Source organism: Dendrobates tinctorius, unplaced genomic scaffold, assembly GCF_039654945.1.
Source record: "Dendrobates tinctorius isolate UK_male_01 unplaced genomic scaffold, ASM3965494v1 ptg000203l, whole genome shotgun sequence".
Classification (NCBI taxonomy): domain Eukaryota; kingdom Metazoa; phylum Chordata; class Amphibia; order Anura; family Dendrobatidae; genus Dendrobates; species Dendrobates tinctorius.
Window position 1 is genome coordinate 22743555 of NW_027361870.1, and position 20628 is coordinate 22764182.

Genomic DNA, 20628 nt, shown 5'->3' on the forward strand with positions numbered 1-20628 from the left:
AGGCAGCTGTGCCATCGAGCGTGTCACATAGCGCTCAGATATCAGTGGGCCTCACACAATCCACAAGTGTCCAGTGTCCAAAAGTGTACGCAGAGATTCAAAATCTCCATTATCCTCTCGTCACTTTGGTCACAGGCAGCTGTGCCATCGAGCGTGTCACATAGCGCTCAGATATCAGTGGGCCTCACACAATCCACAAGTGTCCAGTGTCCAAAAGTGTACGCAGAGATTCAAAATCTCCATTATCCTCTCGTCACTTTGGTCACAGGCAGCTGTGCCATCGAGCCTGTCACATAGCGCTCAGATATCAGTGGGCCTCACACAATCCACAAGTGTCCAGTGTCCAAAAGTGTACGCAGAGATTCAAAATCTCCATTATCCTCTCGTCACTTTGGTCACAGGCAGCTATTGCATCGAGCGTGTCACATAGCGCTCAGATATCAGTGGGCCTCACACAATCCACAAGTGTCCAGTGTCCAAAAGTGTACGCAGAGATTCAAAATCTCCATTATCCTCTCGTCACTTTGGTCACAGGCAGCTGTGCCATCGAGCCTGTCACATAGCGCTCAGATATCAGTGGGCCTCACACAATCCACAAGTGTCCACTGTCCACAAGTGTGTGCAGAAATTCTAAAACTCCCCTGTCCTATAGACACCTTGTACCTTGTTTTACATTACTATATAGTTTGTTGGATTTTGTCTACATTTCTACCAAAAATGAGGAAGGCTGGTGGAAAAGGCCGTGGAATTGGGCAGGCGTTGGCAGCTGGTAATGATGGTGTTGGTGGTGGATCTGATGGTAGTGGCAAGATCAAAATAGGACCGAATGCAGGAGGTGCTGACCCTGCGTCATCGTCTGGCTACATAAGGCCTCGAACGCTTAGTTTTCTAGGAGTTGGCAAACCGCTTTTAAAGGCAGAGCATCAGGAAAAAGTTTTGTCTTACATTGCTGACTCAGCCTCCAGCTCTATCGCCTCCTCTTCTTCAGTTGTAAAAAGTAAAAGCACTGAGTCGTCATTGGAGACTCATGTTCATGAACCACACCTTTCCTTGTGTCCTTCACCCCAACCAAGATTGAAGGATGACGCAGGCCATACTACTGATTACTCCATGGAGCTGTTTTCACATACAATGCCTGGATTATCAAGTCAAATGGTGAATTACCCAGGCCAAGATGAATCTGACATGGAGTGCACTGATGCACAGCCGCTGATGGATGATTCTGCTGGTACATTCACTCAGAGCACTACATTGTCCTCGCAGTGTACAGAGCCAGATTTTGACCCTGATGAGACTCAGGTGCCCCTTCCCGCACACTATACCACCATACACGGTGACACAGAGAAAGGTGCACATGACATAGAAGAGGAGGTGATGGATGACCCAGTTGTTGACCCAGATTGGCATCCATTGGGGGAAGAGGGTGCTGCTTCCAATAGCTCAGATGAGGAGCATCCACAGCAGACATCGACATCGCAACAGCTGTTATCTGGCAGGCCCGGAGCACTCCAAAGACAGGTTCCAAACATCAAAAGAGTTGCTGGACAGCTTGTCCAGAGGGTCAAAAGATCACAGCGTGCTAGGCCGCAAAATGTCTGCCAAAGTAGGAAGAGTGCAGTGTGGCACTTTTTTGAACAAAATCCTCATGATCAGGCCAAGGTTATCTGTAAGAAGTGCGCAAAGACCTTTAGCCGAGGGAAAAATCTGAAAAATTTGAATACCAGTTGCATGCTTAGACATTTAACCAGCATGCACTTGCAAGCGTGGACACAACACCAAACCTCAAGTGCCACATGTGCAACTGATCACAACGAAGGTAGTCAGCAACGCTACATTGTTTCCCCCACTGTAAGCCCACCGGTTAGCACAGCAGCAAATGTTGAGGTGTCGTTGCAAGGCCACAGCAGTCAGGGAATCTCACTGTTATATCAATGAAAGACTGATTGTAGGCCATCAGAAAGAACACCAACTCCATCACCATCATCAACCCTCTCTCAGTCCGCCCTGTCCACCGCTACTTCCACCATATGCAGCTCTCAAGTCCAGCTCACCCTCCCAGACACTATGAGTAGGTCAAGAATGTACTCAGTCTCTCATCCGCGTACACTGGGTTTGAACGCCCACATTGCCAAACTAATCTCGTTTGAGATGATGCCCTTTCGGTTGGTGGAAAGCACAGCTTTCCGCGAACTCATGGCCTATGCAGTACCACGCTATGACCTACCCAGTCGCCACTTCTTCTCTCGCAAAGCCATCCCAGCCCTCCACCATCATGTGAAAGACCGCATTGTCCATGCACTCAAGCAGTCAGTGAGCGGAAAGGTGCACCTCACAACTGATGCATGGTCCAGTCGGCATGGCCAGGGCCGTTACGTGTCCATCACTGCACACTGGGTTAATGTGGTGGATGCAGGGTCCACAGGGGACAGCGGTGGTGGGACAGTGCTGCCTAGCCCACGGTATAGGAAACAGTTGGCTGTAGGCGTTCGACCCTCCTCCTCCTCCTCCTCCTCCTCCTCCAGAAGCGAAAGCTCGTCCACAGAGCGCAGTCGTACGAGCACTCCATCTGCAGCTGCCACTGTTGCACACGATGTGTCCCCCTATCGAGCAGCTAGTGGAAAACGTCAGCAGGCTGTGTTGCAGATGATGTGTTTGGGCGACAGACACACCGCCGAGGTGCTGGCCGAGTACTTGAAGCGACAAACTGAGTCATGGCTGGGCAGTGTACATCTTGAGGCAGGCAAGGTAGTTAGTGATAACGGCCGTAATTTTGTGGCAGCCATAGCCCTTTCAAAACTCAGCCACATACCTTGCTTGGCTCACACCTTGAACCTAGTGGTGCAGTGCTTCCTCAAAAATTATCCGGAGTTAACAGCCCTGCTCCAGAAGGTGCGAAGACTGTGCGCGCACATCCGCCGGTCGCCTGTACACTCCGTTCGTATGCAGAAGCTGCAGCGATTGCTCCACCTTCCCAAGCACGCCTCATTATCGACATTGCAACAAGGTGGAACTCCACCCTGCACATGGTGGAGCGGCTGTGCGAGCAGAGGCAGGCCATAATGCATTTGTGGGAGGATACACGGCCAGGCACTTTGAGAGCAGACATGGAGTTGACAGGCGTGCAGTGGTCGAAGCTGAAAGACCTTTGTAAAGTCCTTCAGTGTTTTGAGGAATGCACACGGCTGGTAAGCGCAGACGACGCCATCCTAAGCATGAGCATCCCACTTATGCGTCTGCTCATGCAAACTTTGACGCACCTTAAGGAGCAGGCGTCTGCAGCCAATGTTGATGAGGAGGAAGAGGAGGAGGGAATCCTTGATGACATTCAGCCATTGTCTGCTCAGGGACCTCTCCTGGACGAGGTGGAGGAAGAAGAGGAGGAGGAGGAGGATGATGGGGATGATTACTTAGGGGAGGAGGATGCATCTCGTGGGGCAAGTGAAAATGTTGGCGTGGCAAGGTCTGGTACAGGGTTTGTGCGTGACTGGAGGAATGTGGATTTGCCAGAAAGTGCTCCTCCACCCAGCACTCGCAGTGCATCATTGACACCGGGAACATTGGCCCACATGTCAGATTATGCCTTGCGGATCCTAAAAAGGGACCCCCGCATTGCCAAAATGATGAACGATGACGACTACTGGTTGGCCAGCATCCTGGATCCACGCTATAAAGGCAAATTACAAAACATCATGCCACAGGAGAACCTTGACCTAATATTGGCTAATAAACAAGCAACTCTGGTAAATCGGTTGCTTGAGGCATTCCCAGCACACAGCAGCGGTGATGGTTCTCACACGAGCCGTACGGGCCGGGGGCAGCTTGGCAGAGGTGTTCGTGGTGCACACAGCAGAAGTGGCGTTGGAGACAAGGGTTTCATGACAATGTTGTGGACTGATTTTTCAAATACCGCTCACACAACTGGTAATACTGCATCGATGGAAAGTGACAGGAGACAGCAGTTGTCAACTATGGTTACAAACTACTTTTCCTCCCATATCGATGTTCTCCCACACAGGTCATTCCCCTTTGACTATTGGGCCGCTAAACTGGACACCTGGCCTGAATTGGCACAATATGCCTTACAGGAGCTCGCTTGCCCAGCTGCAAGTGTGCTATCGGAAAGAGTCTTCAGTGCAGCTGGATCAATCCTGACAGAAAAAAGGACCCGTCTGTCAACCCAAAATGTGGATGATCTAACCTTCATTAAAATGAACCACGCATGGGTTTCCAAGGATTTTGTCCCACCTTCCCCTGATGACACATAGGGTGACAGAAAAATGGCTTGCTTTGGTCCACCTCTTCCTGGTACTTCACCTATTTCGCCTTTTGCATCAGCTGAATGTCCAACATCAACATATGCCACTTTCTAAAACTCCCTAACTGTGCTGCCTCCCCCCCATGGCCGGGGTCACCACCTAGCGCACGACACCGTGCGAGTGCCGTTGCCCTGGACAGGTGGGTAGGCCGACTCTTGGGCGCAGGCACTGGCACAGGGTCCCTCATAGTGCAATCAAGTGTCTCTGACGGTGGTGGTGCACACCCGCCGTCAGACACACCGCTGTACTATGAGGGGCCCAGTGCCAGTACCGACGCCCACGAGTGGGCCCCCCTTGCTTGGGCAGGGCCCCAGCATTTGCAATCTTTACCTCTCCCTGCTCCTCCGCTGTGTAATCTGGGCCGTCAAATCCATACTGTGCCTGACTCCGTCTGAGCCTTCCTCCTGAGACATATATTTTGAATGTGTACGCTATCCATACATGTTATCCAGGGATACGGTACCCTTTCTAACCTTTGTGCAATGACGTGCAATCCATACTGGGCCTAACACCGTCTGAGCCTGCCTCATGCTGTATAGACATATATTTTGAATGTGTACGCTATCCATACATGTTATCCAGGGATACGGTACCCTTTCTAACCTTTGTGCAATGACGTGCAATCCATACTGGGCCTAACACCGTCTGAGCCTGCCTCATGCTGTATAGACATATATTTTGAATGTGTACGCTATCCATACATGTTATCCAGGGATACGGTACCCTTTCTAACCTTTGTGCAATCACGTGCAATCCATACTGGGCCTAACACCGTCTGAGCCTGCCTCCTGATGTATAGACATATATTTTGAATGTGTACGCTATCCATACATGTTATCCGGGGATACGGTACCCTTTCTAACCTTTGTGCAATCACGTGCAATCCATACTGGGCCTAACACCGTCTGAGCCTGCCTCATGCTGTATAGACATATATTTTGAATGTGTACGCTATCCATACATGTTATCCGGGGATACGGTACCCTTTCTAACCTTTGTGCAATCACGTGCAATCCATACTGGGCCTAACACCGTCTGAGCCTGCCTCCTGAGACATATATTTTGAATGTGTACGCTATCCATACATGTTATTCGGGGATACGGTACCCTTTCTAACCTTTGTGCAATCACGTGCAATCCATACTGGGCCTAACACCGTCTGAGCCTGCCTCATGCTGTATAGACATATATTTTGAATGTGTACGCTATCCATACATGTTATCCGGGGATACGGTACCCTTTCTAACCTTTGTGCAATCACGTGCAATCCATACTGGGCCTAACACCGTCTGAGCCTGCCTCCTGAGACATATATTTTGAATGTGTACGCTATCCATACATGTTATCCGGGGATACGGTACCCTTTCTAACCTTTGTGCAATCACGTGCAATCCATACTGGGCCTAACACCGTCTGAGCCTGCCTCCTGAGACATATATTTTGAATGTGTACGCTATCCATACATGTTATCCGGGGATACGGTACCCTTTCTAACCTTTGTGCAATCACGTGCAATCCATACTGGGCCTAACACCGTCTGAGAATGATAGATGGGGCCCACCATACACTGGAACATTCCAAAGGTGGACATCAGACACTGGAGCAGCATTTACAGGGCCCATTATACACTAGAGCATTAGAAATGGGGCCCATTATGTTTGGAGCATTATTTGGGCCCATAAGACAGTGGAGCTTCATCCATGGGGACCAACATATACTGTAGCATTATGTGGAGCTCATCATATACTGTTTCATACATTATATGGGACCAATGATTCTGTATGGAGAAATAGATGGGCCTCGTCATGAGATGTAAAAAGTGAGGTATTTTTCATTGTACTATACCGCTATTTATCTGCCGTATCGGAGCATAATGAGTTGTGGTATGTGTTAAAGGGGCGCTCTTTCGCCCAGGGCACATGAAAACCTGCAGCCAGCCCTCCCCCCCCACAACTTTAGCCAAATAACCCCCATTTTTCAGTGCGTAACTTATATTATGAAGTTAATTAAGGTTGACAAGCTTAAGTAAGAAGAATTGATGCTTTTGGCATTCAAATGGGCACTGTAGGTGTGTTTCCTGTCCTCCTCTCACTGCCGACTTTTATTCCCCATTGACTTACATTGGGTTTCGTGTTTCGGGACGACCCCGACTTTTCCCTATAATCGGACGATCTTGCTCGACCCGACTTTTGGAAAAGTCGGGTTTCACGAAACGAAACGCGACCCTAAAAAACCAAAAGTCGCTCAACTCTAGTTATAATCATTCACGTTCAGCTCACAGATGACGTCAAGAAAGCCAGTCCCGGAACCCTGCCAGATAATGAAAACATCATCGATGAACCTGTACCAGCACTGCGCATGGGACGTGGTCTGCATGCCGCCACCGAAAACCTCACGCTCACAGAAACCCAAAAATAGGTTTGCGTATGATGGCGCACAGGCTGCACCCATCGCAGTGCCGCGTTGCTGCAGGTAAAACCGGTCCTTAAAGGTGAAAAAATTGTGTGTTAGTATAAAATCTAGCAGCTCCAGGATCAGCGAGCACAGTCCAGACTCATAATTGCTCATGCTCAAAAAATACTCCACTGCCCTCAAACCGTCCGATTGTCGAATACTACTGTAAAGTGACTCGACATCCACAGTAGCTAGGCACATATCCGAGTCAACACAAAGGCCATCGATCTTCCCCAGGACGTCCGTAGTGTCCCTGACATAGGAGGGAAGCGACTCTACCAAGGGTCGTAAATAGTGGTCTATAAATTTGCAAACAGGGTCGCACAACCCTCCAATGCCAGAGACAATCGAACGCCCCGGGGACACCGAGGGATCCTTATGAATTTTTGGCAATAGATAAAACATAGGGACCATCGGACTCTCTACCATTAGGCCCTCAAAGATTTTTTTGGGGATTACCCCTTGTATCAATGCCTCATCCAAAATCCGGAATAATTCACCTGAGAACTTCTCAACCGGATTCTCAGGTAATAAGGTGTACAGTCATGGCCAAAAGTTTAGAGAATGACACAAATATTAATTTTTACAAAGTCTACTGCTTCATTTTTTCTAATGGCAATTTGCATATACTCCAGAATGTTGTAAAGAGTGATCAGCTTAACAGCAATTACTTGCAAAGTCAATATTTGCCTAGAAAATTAACTTTATCCCCCAAAACACATTTCAACATCACTGCAGCCCTGCCTTAAAAGGACCAGCTAACATCGTTTCAGTGATTGCTCCATTAACACAGGTGTGGGTGTTGATGAGAACAGGGCTGGAGATCAATCTGTCATGTTAAGTAAGAATGACACCACTGGACATTTTAAAAGGAGGCTAGTGCTTGGCATCATTGTTTCTCTTCTGTTAACCATGGTTATCTCTAAAGAAACATGTGCAGTCATCATTGAACTGCACAAAAATGGCCTAACAGGGAAGAGTATCGCAGCTAGAAAGATTGCACCTCAGTCAACAATCTATCGCATCATCAAGAACTTCAAGGAGAGAGGTTCCCTTGTTGCCAAAAAGGCTCCAGGGCACCCAAGAAAGACCAGCAAGCGCCAGGACCATCTCTTAAAAGTGTTTCAGCTGCGGGATCGGGCTACCAGCAGTGCAGAGCTTGCTCAGGAATGGCAGCAGGCAGGTGTGAGTGCATCTGCACGCACTGTGAGGCGGAGACTCTTGGAGCAAGGCCTGGTGTAAGCATCGTTCCTATTCTGCTGTGTTCCGGACTTTGCCCTTACTGTTGCCCTTAAGCCTGGCTTCATTCGGCCATACTGGTTCCTGTGACATCACCGCCTGTTGGTCCCACCCGCCGGGTTTAAATAGCTTTCCTGGACGTGACTACCTTGCTTGTATATCTCGTCCTGTACCTGATCTGCTAGCTGGGAGTTGCACGCTGTGCTACCTCCTTCCTTCCTGCTGAATCCACCTGGATTACCTGCTGCCTAACTGCCGCCGCCTGGACCTTCTGACGGTGTCTGCCTGAAGGCTCCTTCCAGCTCTGCCTCCACCGCTCACCGCTACTACAGCACTCACGGTATGCGCTGAAGATCTTGATTGCTGTGTGCGTTTCACCTGAGAGACCTATCCCTGCTACCTTTAATCATCCAGTATCAATTACCTAGTGACTTTCTCTGCCACTGCACTGTGCCCGAAGATTCCCCTCCCGCAAGGGAGAGGGCTAAGTGACTGTCCTTGCCTGCATCCCTAAGACTGTGTCTGCTTACATCTACATAGTGCTGGTGTACAACTTGCTATCTACTGGACTGAGTTCTGCTGCTGTTACCACTGCTGTTATTGTCTGGCTCCGCCAGCACCTGTGCTGTTCTGTGCTGCTTGTTTAATACAAACTACTTTCACGTATACCTGTGTCTGTGACTCTATCATCTAGCCACTGTCTTCATAGAAACCTACTATACATCATTACAGGATATACAAGCCACCAATATGGAGACCGCAGGTGTAGAGTCCCTGGAGAAACGTGAAAGCAAGCAGCTTGCTTTGATACGGCAGGATGTGGCAGGCATTAGGACCCAGCTGGACACGCTGGAGCAACGTATCGAACACAACGCCGGGGCAGCAGAGGCACAGTTGCAACGACTGGCACATCGGATTACGGCGCTGGAACAAGCAGCTCCTCTTCAGGGTGATCGTGTTCTGGTGTTGGAGCAAGCGATTCCTATGCAGCTCGATCGGATTGCTGCTCTGGAACAGGCCCCAGCCGCGCAGGTAGCAGGTGCTGCCCGGGATACTACACCGACCTTCCCGAAGCTTCCACCCTTCCGGTTCGCTGGTGAGAGGGATAAATTCCGAGGATTTTTGAACCAGTGCCGGATCTTCTTTGCTGCTCATGCCCCACAGTTCACTACTGAACGCTCCAAGGTTCTGACTATAGTCATGCTGCTGTCTGGTAAGGCGCTCGCGTGGGCCAACCCTTTGATTGAGACCGACGACCCTCTGCTTAACTCTATGGACAATTTCATTGCCGCAATGACGCAGATGTTTGATGACCCGAACCGAGCTAATACTGCTGAGACGACGCTGCTGACCCTTCGGCAGGGGAAGCGTTCGGTGCTGGAGTATGCATTGGACTTCCGTAGATGGGCTTTAGACACCACCTGGAACGGGGCAGCCAAGCAGGCCATCTTCCGCAGGGGATTGTCTACGGCAGTTAAGGATGAACTGGCACGCGGGGACTCGCCCGTGCTTCTTGGGGACTTCATCAATCACTGCATCCGCATTGACAATCGACTCTCCGAGCGCAGACAGGAGCGCTGGTCTGATCTACGGTTTAATAACACTGTTCCGTTCTCTTCTCCCTCCAGAGATGTCACCAGCAGGAGGAATCCCGAGCCCGAGCCCGAACCGATGCAGGTGGATGCCGTACGTAGAAATCCTCCTGATGCCCGCAAGGAGCATCGCTTTAAGGAAAACCTGTGCTTCTACTGCGGGGGGACCGGTCACTTCATCTCCGAGTGTCCAGTCAGGAGACGTAAGACGGCTGCAGCTATCATTGATTGTAACTCCGAGGCGGGGGAGTCCTGCGTCCTAGATCTGAACAATTCGGGGGGCAGAGACAATCAGAGAGACCTGGACTTTGCCGATATGAATTCGCTGGCATCTCTTCCATTGAACGCAGTGGTGATCTCGATGACATCCGTCGTTTCCTCCTACTTCGCTACTAAAAAGAATTCCCACTATTACCTATCCTTGAGGGTCTGCTTCCAGGGTCGGTGTGTCGAGAGCGCCGCCATGTTGGACTCCGGGGCCAGTGGGAACTTCATGGATTTCGCGTTTGCAAGGAAGCATGGAATCAGGGCAGTGAAGAGGGAGTCGTCAGTCTTGATGGAGACAGTAGACGGGTCGCCACTTACATCTGGACCGGTAACCATGGAGACTGAGTCGGTGAAGGTATGCATTGGAAAGGAACATGTGGAACATTTGTCCTTTTTACTAATATCTTCTCCTCACTTCCCTATTATCCTGGGGTTACCTTGGCTCCAGGTTCAGAATCCTCGCATCAACTGGGAGACCAGGGAAGTGCAGTTCCCTCCAAGTTCTAACAGCAACCCCGCTATTCCTAAGGTCGCTGCTATCCCCAAGGTAGTAGCTACGACTGAGGGACAATTACCACCGGAGTATCAGGATCTGGCAGCGGTATGTGACAAGAAGAGGGCAGATATGTTACCTCCCCACCGGCCTTATGATTGCCCGATAGAACTGGTATCTGGGGCGGAGATCCCATTCGGGCGTATTTACCCTTTGTCTGGTCCTGAATTAAAGGCCTTGAAGGACTTCATCGACGAGAATCTCGCCAAGGGCTTCATCCGACCGTCTACTTCTCCTGCGGGTGCACCAATCTTCTTCGTGAAGAAAAAGGACGGGGGTCTGCGTCCTTGCATGGACTACCTTGATTTAAACAAGGTAACGGTCATGAATCGGCACCCGCTACCCTTAATCTCTGAACTACTGGAGAGGGTGAAGCAGGCTAAGATATTCACCAAACTGGATCTTCGGGGAGCCTACAATCTCGTGAGAATTCGGTCTGGAGATGAGTGGAAGACGGCCTTCCGCTTCCGTTATGGACACTTCGAGTCACGGGTCATGCCGTTCGGACTACGAAATGCTCCTGCAACCTTTCAGCATTTTGTTAATGACATTTTCCGAGATGTGCTTGATGTATTTATGGTTGTGTATCTCGATGACATTTTAATCTTTTCCAGTGATCTCGAGGAACATCGGCTCCACGTGAGGACAGTGCTGCAACGCCTGCTGCATAACCATCTTTACATCAAATTGGAGAAATGCGAGTTCCACAGGGCAACAGTGCAGTTCCTCGGTTATGTCATCTCTCCACAGGGTCTCCAGATGGACGATCAAAAGACCAGAGCGATCCAGGAGTGGCCAGCGCCAGGATCGGTGAAAGAAGTTCAGAGGTTTGTAGGATTCGCCAACTTCTATAGGCGCTTCATCTGTAACTTCTCTGAGATTGTGGCACCCATCACCCAACTGACTAAGAAGGGGGTACCGTTCCGGTGGACTCCGCAAGCCCAGGAGGCGTTCACACGGCTGAAGGACAAATTTGTGTCGGCTCCCATCTTAAGACATCCAGACCCAGACCTGAGCTTTACTCTTGAGGTGGACGCATCGGATGTCGCCATCGGCGCAGTGTTGTCACAGAGAGGAGGTGAGAAGGCAGTTCTTCATCCTTGTGCCTTTCTTTCTCAGAAGCTATCCCCGGCGCAGAAGAACTATGACGTAGGGAACAAGGAGTTACTGGCGATTGTGACGGCGTTCAAGGAGTGGAGACACTTGCTGCTGGGGTCCTCAACTCCGATTACAGTTCTTACCGACCACCGAAACTTGGAATTCATGCAGTCCGTAAGATGTTTGAACCCACGTCAGGCACGTTGGAGCTTGTTTCTAAACCAATTCAACTTCATCATCTCCTACAGGTCGGGGGCACGGAATGGTAAGGCAGATGCGCTATCTAGGATTGCTGCTCCTGAGGAAGTGATTGAGTCGTCTCCTAGTACTGTTGTGTCTCCCGCTCATTTCATCTCTGCAATCCATCATCAGGATCTTCTGTCTGAGATCAAAGCAGCATACGCAGCAGATCCGTTGCTAAGGCAACCTACCCCCGAAGTAAGCCTAAATTTCAGTGGAGGAGTGTGGTTACAGGAGAATCGGCTGTATGTACCAGAGGTGACAAGACTTGAAGTCCTCCGACTGATCCATGATTCTAAGATTGGGGGACATCGTGGAATAACGAAGACCCAAGAGTTCCTGGCTCGGTACTTCTGGTGGCCTTCGTACCGGAAGGATGTGGAGGGATACGTGTCATCCTGCGAGGTATGTGCTCGGTTCAAGACGCCTCGTGCGTCGCCTTCCGGGTTGTTACAACCCTTGCCTATACCATCTCGTCCCTGGAGATCCATCTCAATGGACTTTATTGTTGAACTACCGGTCTCCAAGGGTAAGAACACCATTCTAGTGGTCGTGGACCGCCTCACTAAGGCAGCACACTTTATCCCTTGCGCTGGATTACCCACAGCAAAACAGACTGCAGACTTGTTAATTCAAGAGGTGGTCCGTCTGCACGGAGTCCCGGATGAGGTGATCTCGGATCGTGGGGTGCAGTTCACGTCTAGGTTCTGGAGGTGTTTCTGCGCGGCTCTGGATATTAGAGTAAGTCTGTCTTCGGCTTACCATCCACAGACCAATGGACAGACGGAACGTACGAATCAGACCCTGGAGCAGTACCTCCGTTGCTACTTAAGTCATCTGCAGGACGATTGGGTAGATCTGCTTCCCCTGGCAGAGTTCACATATAACAACTCGCAGCACTCCTCGACTAAGCAGTCACCGTTCTTTGCTAATCAGGGTTACCACCCAAGCATCTTGCCGCAGTTCCCCAAGGAGGCTGCAGTGCCTGCTGTGTCTGACCATCTTTCTTTCTTACAGCAGAATTTGGAAGCTCTGAAGACCACCTTGACGACAGCGCAGGAGAGGTATAAGAGAGCAGCAGATCGTACCAGGAGGCCGGCTCCGGTGTATAGGGTGGGAGATACGGTCTGGTTGTCTACCAAGAATCTGAGGGTGAGGGCACCGACTGTCAAGCTTGGGCAGAAGTTTGTAGGGCCATACAAGATCGTGGCTCTAGTGAATTCGGTAGCGGTGCGTCTGAAATTACCCCCTGCCTGGAAGGTTCACCCGGTGTTCCATGTTTCCCTACTAAAGCCAGTTGTACCAAATTCCTTCCCAGGGCGTACTTCCTCTCCTCCAGCTCCAGTGCTCGTTGATGGACATGAACAATATGTCGTGGAGAAGATTCTGGATTCACGGATCTTCAGAAGGAAGCTGCAATACCTGGTCAAGTGGCAAGGATACTCTGTCGAGGAGAATTCCTGGGAACCGGTGGAGAATATCTGTGCTCCGCGGCTGCTGGAGCAGTTTCATCTAAGGTACCCGGACAAGCCTGGTCAAAGATTGTCCGGAGGACATTCTTTAAGGGGGGAATAATGTAAGCATCGTTCCTATTCTGCTGTGTTCCGGACTTTGCCCTTACTGTTGCCCTTAAGCCTGGCTTCATTCGGCCATACTGGTTCCTGTGACATCACCGCCTGTTGGTCCCGCCCGCCGGGTTTAAATAGCTTTCCTGGACGTGACTACCTTGCTTGTATATCTCGTCCTGTACCTGATCTGCTAGCTGGGAGTTGCACGCTGTGCTACCTCCTTCCTTCCTGCTGAATCCACCTGGATTACCTGCTGCCTAACTGCCGCCGCCTGGACCTTCTGACGGTGTCTGCCTGAAGGCTCCTTCCAGCTCTGCCTCCACCGCTCACCGCTACTACAGCACTCACGGTATGCGCTGAAGATCTTGATTGCTGTGTGCGTTTCACCTGAGAGACCTATCCCTGCTACCTTTAATCATCCAGTATCAATTACCTAGTGACTTTCTCTGTCACTGCACTGTGCCCGAAGATTCCCCTCCCGCAAGGGAGAGGGCTAAGTGACTGTCCTTGCCTGCATCCCTAAGACTGTGTCTGCTTACATCTACATAGTGCTGGTGTACAACTTGCTATCTACTGGACTGAGTTCTGCTGCTGTTACCACTGCTGTTATTGTCTGGCTCCGCCAGCACCTGTGCTGTTCTGTGCTGCTTGTTTAATACAAACTACTTTCACGTATACCTGTGTCTGTGACTCTATCATCTAGCCACTGTCTTCATAGAAACCTACTATACATCATTACACCTGGTCTCAAGGAGGGGAGCAAAGAAGCCACTTCTCTCCAGAAAAAACATCATGGACAGACTGATATTCTGCAAGAGGTACAGGGAGTGGACTGCTGAGGACTGGGGTAAAGTCATTTTCTCTGATGAATCCCCTTTTCGATTGTTTGGGACATCTGGAAAACGGCTTATTCGGAGAAGACCAGGTGAGCGCTACCACCAGTCTTGTCTCATGCCAACTGTCAAGCATCCTGAAACCATTCATGTGTGGGGTGGCTTCTCAGCCAAGGGAATGGGCTCTCTCTCAGTCTTGCCTAAAAACACAGCCATGAATAAAGAATGGTACCAGAATGTCCTCCAAGAGCAACTTCTCCCAACCGTCCAAGAGCAGTTTAGCGATCAACAATGCCTTTTTCAACATAATGGAGCACCTTGCCATAAAGCAAAGGTGATAACTAAATGGCTCAGGGAACAAAACATAGAGATTTTGGGACCATGGCCTTGAAACTCCCCAGATCTTAATCCCATTGATAACTTGTGGTCAATCATCAAGAGACGGGTGGACAAACAAAAACCTTCAAATTCAGACAAAATAAAAGCATTGATTTTGCAAGAATGGACTGCTATCAGTCAGGATTTGATCCAGAAGTTGATTGAGAGCATGCCAGGGAGAATTGCCGAGGTCCTGAAGAAGAAGGGTCAACACTGCAAATATTGACTTGCTGCATTAACTCATTCTAACTGTCAATATAACCTTTTGTTACTCATACTATGATTGCAATTATATTTCTGTATGTGATAAAAACATCTGACAAACACACATAAAAACCAGAGGCCAGTAGATCATGTGAAAATATAATATTTGTGTCATTCTCAAAACTTTGGCTATGACTGTATGCTTCCCGATCCCTCAACTGCCAGAACACTTCCTTTTCATACATCCCCGATTGCCAAATGACCACATTCCCCCCCTTGTCCGCTGGTTTAGTTACAATATCTTTTAAACTACTCAGTTGTTTAATAGCACAACGTTGTGCTCTAGTTATATGCACCCATTTTGTTATTGATCACCTTACTTGAATGGAGACTTTTTCAATGTGCTCAACTAATGTGTTGGGTGGTCTGTGCTTTGGTTCTATCACCTTACATATACTCTCATCTGTACGTCTGCCTTTTTTAGTATATATGTATTTATTAAAATTGAATAAAAAGAATTTTTGCACTTTTAAAAACTTTTGTCTTCGTGCTGAATACTTTGTTTGTATTGGCTGGGCTTGTTTTGAACTCAGTTTTCTGTAGATTCTAATAAGGATGCATTTATACAGCAGATGAGGAAACCTCCTGAATTACCTACTGAACTAAACAACCTGCAGGTATTCCCAGATCTATCGGCAGCAACCATGGCTAAAAGACGGGAATATGCTCATATATGCAAGACCCTCAGAGATGGTGTAGGGTCGGTGGCGAGGGAGGAATGGCAATTGGGTGGTGGTGCTGCTGGTGTTAGTGCAGATAGGTGGCGAAGGTGTGCAGTACTCACATGAATGGGGGGTGACCCGCTTCTTGACGTTGACAGGCACGAGACAGAGGCAGGAATTGTATTCAACAGGTTTGCTTTTATTGGCCGCCCTCACGACGACCAGAACAAAACACGACAGATGTTTCACACTGTTATCCTCCTGCAGACAGGCCCGGGTACCTTCACTTGTACACTTTTTTCCATCAGGCGTACTTCGTGGCTCTATCCGCCGTGGCTTCCCTAGGCCAATCCACCACGGCGTTTCACCTTACAAAGTCCACCAATAATCCAGGTCCTCACAGGCCGTCTCTGCCTGTGACCAATGTCCTATAGGGTCACCCCCCATGACCGTTTCCACTGCCCAAAGTCTCTGAGGGGTCTCCTTTGGGTGACAGACTCTCCTAACCTGTGAGCTCCCCTGGCTGACTGAAGCTTCTGGAAGCTTACCTCAGTATTTATTCAGACAGACCAGGTAGCCCCACCCTCTGTCACCTGACAGTCACCTCTGCCCAATCAGAGTCACCTTGACCTCTGGCAGTTATGTAACACTCAAATGACAGTTACATAATCACTGCCATCGGTGCTCTCCAGTGACCTCTGATGGCGGACTGCCAAATGACACCTACTGTCAATCACTGTCTCCTATTACAGACAGAACCGTACCCAGCTCAACCTCCCCACAATGGCAACATTAAGTATAAATGGGGATTTAATCCTGTAAAATTGATCATTATGTATGGAGGTCACACGGTGACTTGTTCATCTCCTAAACAAGCAGAAGATAAGCTGACAAGTTGGAAGATTCCATTAACACCTAGACAGCTGCCTGCAGGGGAGAAAAGAATTGTTCCAGACTGCATTCCGGCTTGAAATGAGGGAAGGGTCGTGGTCAGGATGACCGGAGCTCGCTGACGGGTCCTTTCTCTATTTGGACTCCTGGACTGTGACTGTTTCACCTTGCCCTTTGCAGATTTTGATTCTGCGCCACATCCGACCTATGTCGGTCATTACCCGGTGTCCGCCAGGATCCCGGTTCATGGTTATGTGTTACAATTTTTTCCTTTTTTTCTCATTTTATTTGTCTATGTTTTTTTTTATTTTTTCAGGCGCGTCTACTCTGGTAGCCTAAGTGTGATGGAATATTTGCCTATAGGATATAATTTTGTGACAGCCGGTATATACTGAGGCAAAATTAATATATACATTTAGGCGAAAGTATTTCACCCACGTTTACAATCATGATTGTGCAGTTCTTATCGTTAAATGTTAAAGGGCTAAATGCCCCTGGTAAAAGGTCGATGTTGTGGAGAGAAGTAAAGAAATCTCGGGCTGACATCGTTTGTCTGCAGGAGACACATTTGGTAGAGAAGGATAATTGTGGGGTTCATCATCCTCATTTCCCACATATATTTTTCGCCAATAACTCTAATAAGAAGGCGGGGGGGTGTATTATGGTGAAGCATACAGTGGCCTTTAAATGCATGCAGAGTTGTGCAGACCCAGGGGGCAGATTTATGTTTCTTGTATGCACCCTTAATGGTGAACCTCACACTATAACAGCTGTTTATGCTTCTAATGAGGGACAACATTCTTTTCTGAGGAAAGTTTTCAAAAAAATCTCCGAATTGGAACAAGGGGGGAAAATAGTATATGGGGATTTTAATCTCCCTATGGATAGAAATTTGGATTGTTCACAAGGAAAACGGCGACGTCGGAGGGAGCTAAGATTGCTAGCGCATGAATATCACTATCATGATTTCTGGAGATACTCCCATGCGAGTGAAAGGGACTATGCATTCTATTCCTTCTGACATCGTACATATAGCAGGAAAGATTATTTGTTGATAGACAGTGCTGTCCTCTGGAGGTGTATATCTGCAGGCATAGGCCTAATCACATGGTCTGACCATGCGCCTATTTCTTTACAACTAGCACTCTCTCATCAGGTTAGCTCTGCCTTCAGGTGGCGATTAAATGAGTCATTATTACTGAATGATGGGGTAGTTGCAAAGGTTAAATCTGAGCTGAAGCATTATTTCCAGACAAATGATTCCAAAGAGATCACTGATGAGACTCTATGGGCCGCTCACAAAGCGGTGATTAGGGGAAATTTACTACAACAGGCGTCCTTTTTTAAATGTAAAAGGGAAAAAATCAGAAATGACCTTATATCCCGATTATACCATTTAGAGTCCACAAATAAGTATAATCCTTCTCTTGCTGTTTCAAAAGAAATTTTCCAGATTAGACTTAAACTACGTGAAACTTTTCTGTCTATATATGCCCATAATCTAAAGAAATTTAGAACTAAATTATATGCCACAGGTGATAGCTCGTAGAGTTCGTCATAGGGAAGTGAAATCTAGAGTGGAATATTTAGTGGATTCTGAAGGAAAGCTTGTTAGAAATCCAGATGAAATTGTAGAAGTATTTTCCAAACACTATACCCATCTTTATAATTTAAAAGACGATATATCTACTCTGCAACCTGATCAACAAGAGATAGACAAATATCTTCAATCAATTAATTTACCCCATATTTCCCCAGACCAATTAACGCTTTTGAATGCCCCTTTCACTGAGGAAGAAGTTCAGTTCGCTATAAACCATACTAAACGATATGGGGCCCCTGGTCCGGATGGATTCTCAAATGTCTATTACCGATGTTTTCAACAAGATTTGATTCCCTTTCTATTACGTCTATTTACAGCGTGGAGAAAAATGGGCAAAGTGTCTACTCCCGGGTTGGAGGCTACAATCATTACCCTCCCTAAACCGGGGAAGTCCCCCACGGTCCCAGGCAACTTTAGACCTATAGCATTTTTGAACTGTGATGTCAAGCTATTCACAAAGATTCTAGCGTCACGTCTGAAATTGATTATTCCATCACTGATCTCTCCGGACCAGGTAGGGTTCTTGGCTGGACGCGAAGCAAAAGATGGTACAAGGAGAATGCTGGATTTGATAGGAGTAGCGGAGCTTTCTGGTGTCCCCAGTGCATTCCTGTCTCTGGATGCTGAAAAAGCGTTTGACAGGGTGCACTGGGGATATTTATGGGCTGTCTTGACTAAATTTGGCTTTGTGGGTCCCATTTTCTCAGCAATTAGTTCTATGTATTCGACTCCCTGTTTCTTTTCTGGAATCTTCTGAATAACAAACGGAACACGACAAGGCTGCCCCCTATCCCCCATTATATTTGCACTATGTATGGAACCATTGGCTGAGCACATAAGATCAGATTCCAATATCTCGGGGATCACAGTGGGCTTTTATGCGGACGACGTCATAATCTTGTGTGGGAATATTGGGCCATCGTTCTCAGCTGTCATGTCCGTGCTGGAGGAATTTGGTAAAATATCATATTACAAACTAAATCCTACAAAATACTTGATATATCCAGTTGCTGTCCCAAATGCACTAACCAGATCTTTCGAGAATAGAATCCCCTTTAAGTGGATGCTGGATGGTATCCCATACTTAGGAATTACACTAACAAGCTCCCAAAATGTAGTGGATAATAACTTCTCTAATCTAGCTAAAACTATTAAATCAGAGTTAGATAAACTCAATAATATTATGAAGCGAGAATCAATATCTTTAAAATGATAATACTTCCTAAAATTATCTATTTCTTTAGGTGCATCCCTTTTAAAATCCCTACTTAGATTATCCTGATGCTTCAACGAATGGCTAATTGTTATATCTGGGCACATAAGCAGCCAAGGATAGCGAGTAGCCTATTATATTATCCATATGATCTTGGAGGGATGGGCATGCCGAACCTCTTAGCATACCACAGAGCATCTGTTCTAACTGGACTCAGGGATTGGTGGTATATGGACAGGGACCACAGATGGCTTCAAATTGAAATATTCTATGCTAAAAGGAACTCTCATCACCTAGTTTTGGAAACTGAGGCTATTAAGATTAGCTGGTATACACCAGGTTTGCCAACAATGATAGCCACATTACAGTATTGGAGGAAATTAGCCCCTTCCTTAATTAAAATCCCCCTAAGTATTGTGTCTCTGAGAGCTCTTGAGGCACATATTCCATATATAGACTTACATGTCTGGATAACGGCGGGGATTAGGAACCTTCAGGACTTGATGGGGAGTTCGGGGATTCTGCCCTTTGATCATTTAGCATCCAAACACCCAGGCATACGCAGATATTTCTATCAATACTTACAAATATGCCATCTAAGCATGGCGCTTAGAATCCCAATGTGTACATTAGAGACCAGCGTGCTGGTGCAGGGAGCTGGTAACCAAGGTACACATCGGGTTTCTAAGCGCCACGCGGCGTTAAGAAACCCGTTGTTTACATTGGTTACCAGCTCCCTGCACCAGCGCGCTGGTATCTAATGTACACTGCGGGTAACTAAGCAACGTGCGTTGCTTGTTACCCGCGTGTCGCTGTCCTGATCGCTGCTGAGATCTACCTGTTTGGCAGCTCAGCAGCGATCATGTAGTGACACACCAGCGATCCTGACAAGGTCATATCATTGTCGGGGCCCTTAGGGTTACGCTTGTTAGGCTTACACTTATTAGGGTTAGAGTTGCACTTATTAGGGTTCGGGTTAGAGTTACACTTATTAGGGTTTGGTTTACACTTATTAGGGTTAGAGTTAAGCTTATTAGGGTTAGGGTTACACTTATTAGGGTAAGGATTAGAGTTACGCTTATTATGGTTAGGGTTCTGCTTGTTAGGGTTAGGTTACGCTTATTAGGGTTAGGGTTGCGCTTATTAGGGTTAGGGTTATGCTTTTTAGGGTTACGCTTGTTAGGGTTGCGCTTATTAGGGTTACACGAATTAAGGCTAGGGTTACGCTTATTAGGATTAGGGTTATGCTTATTAGGGTTAGAATTCCGCTTATTAGGGTTATTCTTACACTTATTAGGGTTTATGATGTTGAGCCAAAAAAATACAAAATCATATTTTTACCACAAAACTTTTGTTTTAAGCCCACATTTTGCATTTTTAGAAGGATAAAAAGAGAAAATGCACCATAGAGTTTGTTGTGCAATTTACTCCTGAATACGGCAATACCCCATATGCGG